Source organism: Coenobita brevimanus, chromosome 22 (genome assembly GCF_032717465.1).
Source record: "Coenobita brevimanus isolate Jiangsu-jjx chromosome 22, ASM3271746v2, whole genome shotgun sequence".
NCBI classification, from domain to species: domain Eukaryota; kingdom Metazoa; phylum Arthropoda; class Malacostraca; order Decapoda; family Coenobitidae; genus Coenobita; species Coenobita brevimanus.
In genome coordinates, this window is record NC_136975.1 from 5739333 (window position 1) to 5746685 (window position 7353).

A 7353-nucleotide genomic window follows, 5' to 3' on the forward strand; every position below is an offset into this window, starting at 1 on the left:
ACGCTGGGTGGTAACCATATAACCAACCCATACGTGTTCCTGCGTGCCAACAAGTGGGTTGGCGGAGGTATTAATGCCCCTCCCCGTAAAACAGATAACGCAAAGTCAAACGGCCACCCCTTAAGAGATTATGACGTCTGGCTATAGACAGATAGATAGATAGATAGATAGATAGATAGATAGATTTAAGAATGAGCCTCCAAACTGGATATCACAATTAAGAGTGTGTGTTTCATCAAAAAATTTCACATTCCGCGTTGCCAAAATGTCTTATTCTTTCCTGACCACACGGTATTTGCGCTGTTTTTGCCCATTCTTCCTCCTGTCTCCCTTTTATTAAATCTGTCTGTCTCTGTCTGTCTGTCTGTCTGTCTGTCTGTCTCTCTCTCTCTCTCTCTCTCTCTCACTTAATCTTTTCAACATATTCTTTTCTGCATTAGACTATGTTTTCCACTTCCATGTTGTCGAAAGTTTTAATATACTCTCTAATGAATCTCAACTCTTCTCATAACATCCGTAATGCACTCCCCCCCCCCTTCTCTCTCTCTCTCTTTTTCATCTCACCCAGTTTCCGTCGTTTGTTTCTCGATTTTCTTCTCTTCCCTTCCTTCTTATCCTTCCAGTTCTCCTTCTAAACTTTCAAGCGTACCCTCACCAACCCCTTCACTAAGAGGCCTCACCCAATCTGAATAAAATCGTCTGGAGGAGGCATGACAACCAAAACAAGTGCAAAATCACGAGACCGATGCGGGAACTTCTTAGCCCTAATTCAAGGCTTCACTCAACTCCCCAAAGCCTACAAACGTGAAGTAGGTGTTTCAGAATCCTAAAACGAATCTCAAAGTCTACGAAAATCGCTAGTGATAGACAGATGGACAGGGCCGGTCCTTGAGGCGCTCCTGCAATAAAAAACACGTCAGTTCAGTGAAGGAGTTGACGTCACTTCAAGCCTCCCTCTCTCCCTCCCATTCCTCTCTCCTCCCTCCCTCCCATTCCTCTGCCCTTCCTCTCCCCTCCCTCCATCTTCACTTCCACACTCTCTCCTCTCTTCCCTCCTCCCTTACTCTCCCCCTTTGCCATTCAAGTCTCCACTCTTTTCCCTCAGTTCTCATCATTCCAGCATCTCCCTTCACTATCCACCCCATTCCTTCTACTCGCCCTTTTTATCCTTGTCTCCTCTGCCCACTTGTTCCCACTCACCCTCTCAGCCTACCCTCTCATCCCTCTTCTCCCACGCAGCTCCCCTCACCCTCACACCCAGCATCCTGATACACTCCATCCCCCTCCCTATCATCCTCCCTTATCTTCTCGTCTTTCCTTCTTTCCTCCCTCCCTCACTCTCCGTATTCCTCTCTCCCCTCTCATTCCCGTTACTTATCCTCTCCCCGCTACCCTTTAAAGTCTCTCCCTCACACTCGTCTCCACCCTCCATTTCCCTCACTTTCACTCTCGCACCAAGCTTCCTCTCCCCTAGCCGCCCTCTTCTACTCTCACCCCTCACTACCTCTCCCCTCCCCACTCAATTTCACACCCAGCTTCTACCCCCTCCCCCACTACCTTCATTTTTCCTGCAGCTCCCCACCACGTCCTCACCCTCATCTCCCCGTTCATTTTCCCCCTCCACTCACATCACTCACACACCCTCTCCTCTCGCCTCTCCCACCTTCAGTCTCCTCTCTCTTCCCCTCTCTCACCCACACCCTCACACCCAGTCTCCCCCATCTTCTCCCCTCCACTCATATCACTCACACACACCCTCCTCTCCCCTCCCTCCCTCTCACACGCAGCCTCCCCCTCTTCCTCCCCCACCATCACCCACCTTCTTCTTTACAAACACCATTAGGCTGCTTCCCCTTCCTCTCCTGCTTTATCCTATTACAAACATCATACCCCCCTTCTCTTTCCTCCCTCCTCCCCTGCCCCCCCTCTCTCCCTCCCTCCTTGCTTCCCTCCTTCTCTCCCTCCCTCCGTGCCTCCCTCCTCCTCCTCCTCCATTCTCTTTATTTATGTTCCTCCACGTCATTAAACCTCCAGTATTCTCTCTCCCTTTGCCGCTCTAAATTTTTAGTCTTTCTTAACGGGTGCTGGAGAGGGACGCCTTCACGTGGTGACACCGATATAACCAGGTGGCTCATCTGCCTGGTTATACAAACGTCCCTCAGCTGCTTCCCTATCCCCGAAAAGGAGGATGGTGGACTGCAGAACGGCAATTTAAGCCTGTAGTCCACTGGGTTCACATTTCAGATGAACATGGGCTGCAGTCACAACTAATACTACAAAAACTACAACTACAACAACAACATCAACTACTACACTACTACATGTGATCTGTTCGTTCTTTTTTTCACATAAACCATTTATATTTACCAATACACGTCTTACAGTCTCACGTATATTTTTCTGTTCTTTTCATTTGTGACTTACTTAATTACATCCCCCATTTCCCCCGTCCTCGTACCTCATCAACCTCAAAATACCATCCTCAGCTACATATTCTTCCATTCTTTCCATGTTTTGTCTTCCTTGTTCCTTCCCTAATAAGGATTTCCGCTAACCCTTTCCCTGTTCTTTCCCTCATATGGATCTAAGTTCTTATCCTCAAGCTTTCTCCACCTCCCTCCACTTCCTGCCTCCTGGTGGTCGTCTGCTCTCCCTCATTTTATCTCATTTATATCCTCTTCATTACTAACTTTATTTCTACCTCTTAGTCCTTCTTCATGCGTTTCAATATATTTTGATCTTTAATCTGTATCTCGTCTTATTACTTTTTTTTTCCGCCTTCGTAACCTTCATACATTCTCCTTTAATCTGTGTGTGTGTGTGTGTGTGTGTGTGTGTGTGTGTGTGTGTGTGTGTGTGTGTGTGTGTGTGTGTGTGTGTGTGTGTGTGTGCAATCTTGAAATTTTCCCTTATTATTTTGTTTTCCGTATCTCTCCTCCCTTTCTACGTTCTTCCTAACCAATAACCTTTCGCTTTCCTGGCTCCCCTTTCAATATTCCTCCTCTCCCCTATTTCCTCCTATTCCTTATTCTGCTCTCCGAATTCTCTTTTTCCTTCCTTCCTTCCTCTTTTTCAATTTTCATACCTTCTTCTACGGTGCGGTGCTCTCTCTCTCTCTCTCTCTCTCTCTCCAGTAATCTCCCCTCACCCCACCCCTATTCACCCCCTTTTTACCCATATCCTCCGGCTCCTTTCCTCCCTTCGTTTAACTCTCTCTCTCTCTCTCTCTCTCTCTCTCACACACACACACACACACACACACACACACACCCTTCCCACATAAAACACCCCCCCCCAACAAACACACCCTTCCTACCCCCCCTTCCCCAGACCTTTTCTAAGCCTTCTCTAATTTCCCCTCTCCCCTCCCCCTCCCCCACCACCACACAAAGACAAATACTCTGGGGTGGGACCAAAGGAGTTCCCCTCTTTTGCCTCCCCTCTAACACAGTCACAAGGGTACCTCCACGTCTGGTAAGCAACAGTAAGGGGTAAAAGTTAGCCTAGATTTTCGCTGCGTCTCCTCCACACTTAGGGCATGTCTGTCATCTTCCTCCGTGATCTATCGACAGACTAATCTATGGGCGGTGAATCAAAACAAACCTCTCTCTCAGCTTATACTAGCCAGAGGAGGAAAGTGAAAAGAGGAGGTGAAATATGGGATTAGTTTTTGTTCCAGATTGTACCTCCAAGCTTACAGAGAGACTCCATGCTCACACAGAAAGACACAGAGACGAGCACACACAGAATACGAAACTAAAACAAACTCCTTAAGAAGTTTACCTTGTTAGCGGACGAACGATTAGTCTGGCGTACATAAGGAGATGATAACGAGCAGACACACAGTCGTACTTTTCTTGTTTAGCTCAGGAGACTCCGTAAACCTCGTCCTTAAATGTGGGTACCATTAGATGGATACTTCAGGTTTATTGTGGGAAAATACGCCCTCAAAATATGACAGGTTTCACAATATGTGTAGCAAGTTCTTAAATCTCAAATAAACAAGATCCAACCCTTCAAAGACCCAGAAGTGACGCAGAACCATATAAACCCTACCATCATTATAGACTCCAGAACAGCATGTCCCCAAACTCGACACAAAAGCATCGAACACCGTAAAGAAAGGGGAAGGAGAGAGACATGCATTCAACAAAGGGATTCATCACCACTATAAGGACCTGAAAGGGATCGCAACTCCACTCACGGCGGGCGAGAAACAATAGGGAAACAATAGAGCATCGGTGCAGGTGGTGTTGGTTGCCACTAACAAGGTGTCAGCAGAAATGTCAGTGCAAAGGCTGACAATTAAGAAACATAGTACCTGCCCCTCTAGTGCTTTTGTTATTGTCAGCTCGGTGTAATGAGGACAACTGCGCCCCCGTTAGCAGCTTTAAAAAAACACTGATAATCAACACAGGGAGTGGGGACGAGATTGGCATTTTGAGGGAAGGTGCTTTTGCATTAATCTGTACATCTTCCTCTCGTCAGGGATTATGCTATCACATTCACACAGGTGATGCAAATGAGTATAATTATCCCACTCACTCTATTTGTCCACCTGTCTATCTATCTGCTTACTTGCTTGTGTCTATGTATGTACGTCTATCTACTGGTATCCATCTATCTATCTACCTATCTATGTATTATGCAAGGGAACATTATTATCCCACTCTCCACTTGCCTTTCTTCCTCTCTCTCTCTCTCTCTCTCTCTCTCTCTCTTTATGTAAGTAAGTATGTATGAAACTCTCTCTCTACCTATCATGCAAAGGAACAACTGCAGGAGAAACGGTTTAAAAACAATAATAAGGAGAGAGGGAGTACAATAATGAGACACAAGATCTACTGTAAATATGGAAAACAGTAAGTGCAGAAGTGAAAGACAAGAAAATAATAGGAAAGGAAGCAAAAAATAATATAAATAAGAGGAAGCAAAAATAACGAAAAATGGCGCAAAATAAGAACAGCAACGAGGGTGAAAAAAAAAGGGAAAAAACAGACACTAACGAGAAAACACACACACACACACACACACACACACACACACACACACAAGGAAGCGAGTGCAAACAATAGCCTACGCAACCAGTAAATAAAACAAAAAGCTAGTGTTGGGCAACGGCAAGAGGGAGGGAGAGAGAAAGGGAGGGTCAGGGTGGGCCGGGGTGAGGAGAGGGAGGGTAGGAGAGAGGGAAGGGAGAGTGAGGGAGATGGGAGGGTGGGTAGGGGTGAGGACAGGGAGGGTGAGGGAGAAAGCAGGATGGGTCGGGGTGAGTAAGGGCGAGGACGTGAGGGGGAGTAGAAAGAGGCTTGGGTTAATAAATATGGAGATGGTGTATTTCGCTCAGGGTTCAACACATCCACGGAACACTGAAGAACACCCCCCCTCCTTCCCCATCACCCATCACCCCCTCCCCCCTTCCCCCATCAACCATCACCCCTATCCCCATCCCCCTACACCTCTTCCTTCTTCCATTATCTCTCTGTCTACTTGTACTTCCGCTCTTACTATAATAACTTACCCTATTTCTTTGTCTCAACCATCAGAATGCAACTTCCCTCTCTCTCTTTCTTTCTTTCTTTCTCTCTCTCTCTCTCTCTCTCTCTCTCTGATACACCATATGGTTCCAATCTTCTTTTCGTTATTCTGATCAGTTTCCTTCTTTTTATTTACTTCTTCATTCCTCGCTAACCCCCTGCTTTCTCTCTCTCTCTCTCTCTCCCGTTTTCATTAACTTATATTGCTCTCAACAATTAACCCTCTTTCACTGATTTCTTATTTCCCACTTTTTCTCTTTTTCTTCCTCTCTTTCTTTCGTTCTTTCTTTTTTGATGCCTTTCTTCCATCCCCCTCGCTTCTCTGTCTTTCCTTCATTAATTGTCTCTTTTCCACGCTTGTCCGCATTTGCTTACTTCATTTTCTTCCTTCTTGTTGCTTCCTTCTTTACTCCCTTCTGTTTCTCTTTTCCCGCTTGTTTACCTCTTTTTTCACACCTAGTTCACTCTCCATCCCTTTCTTCCATCTTCTTTCCTTCTTTCAATCTTCAACTGTCTTTTTCTTTTTCTTCCCTCCTTCCCTTCCCTCCTTCTTCTCTTGCTTCCTTCCTTCTTTCCTTCCTTCCTTTTTTTCCTACCAGATAACATCCTCCCTTCCTTCCTCCCTCCCTTCGTTCTCTCCTTTTCTACCATATTCCACTACCTGTTTGTTTGGTTCCTTCCTTCCTTCCTTAGTTTTTTTCTTTTTCTCCTACTTGCTTTCTTCGTCTCTTCCTTCCTTCCCAGCCTGGTTGCTCCCATTCCTTTTTTTCTTTCCCTACTTCTTGGTCTCCTTCTCCTCTTCTTTCCTTCATTTTTCCTACTTGTTTTGCCTCCATCCTTTATTCCTTCTTTCCTTCCACCATTCCTTCCTTCCTCCTTTCTTCTCCTACTTCTTTCCTTCCTTCCTTTCTTCACTTCTTGTCTGCTCCCATCTTTTTCTTTTCCCTGCTGATTTGCTTCCTTCACTCCTTCCAAGCATTCTCCTTTGCAAGTTTTCTTCCTCCTTCCTTCCTTCTTTCTTTGCAAACATCAATTCTTTCCTCTTGACTAGTTTCCTTATTTCCTTCCTTCTTTGTTAACATCAACTCTTTCCTCTTTATTAGCTTCCTTCCTTCCTGTTTTTCATTCTTTCCTTCTATCTTTCCTTTTTCTACTTCCTTTCTTCCTTCCTTTTTTCTTTCTTCCATCCTTCTATCTTTTCCTTCTTCCTTCCTTCTATCCATCTTTTATTCTTTCTTTCCTACCTACCTTCCTATTTTCCTTCCTTCCTTCTTTCCTATATCTTTCTCACCTTTTTCATGTCCCCAGGCTTTCGTCGCTTCGATTATAAAATATATTTCTCTTACTTTGCCCCCTCCTTTCTTATTCATCTTCCTCCTCCAACTCCCTTCCTCCCCAGCTGGTCTTTCTTCTATATTTCCACCTCTACATATTATTTCGTCGTTTCTAAGGCTATTTCCTTTAGTTTCCCTTTCCCCGTCTTCACCTGCCTTTATTATTGTAGTTTCCGTTTTCTTCCTCCCACTCATTTTCCTTTACAAATTATACTATCATCATTGTTCCTCTTATTTACTCCCATTTTCCATCCTCTTCATCATTGTTATTTATTTTTCTTTCCCGTTGTTTTTTACTGATTATCCTTTCATCTCATTTTCCCTAATCTTCCCCTCATCATCTCTTATTACGGCAATTTTCTTCTCCTCTTTTTAGTATATATCCCTTCATTCTCTTTTTCTCTCATTTCCCCTCTTCATCCTTCTTATTTTTCTCCCCTCAGTTCTCTGCCTCTCCATTTAATATATTACCCACTGTGTCT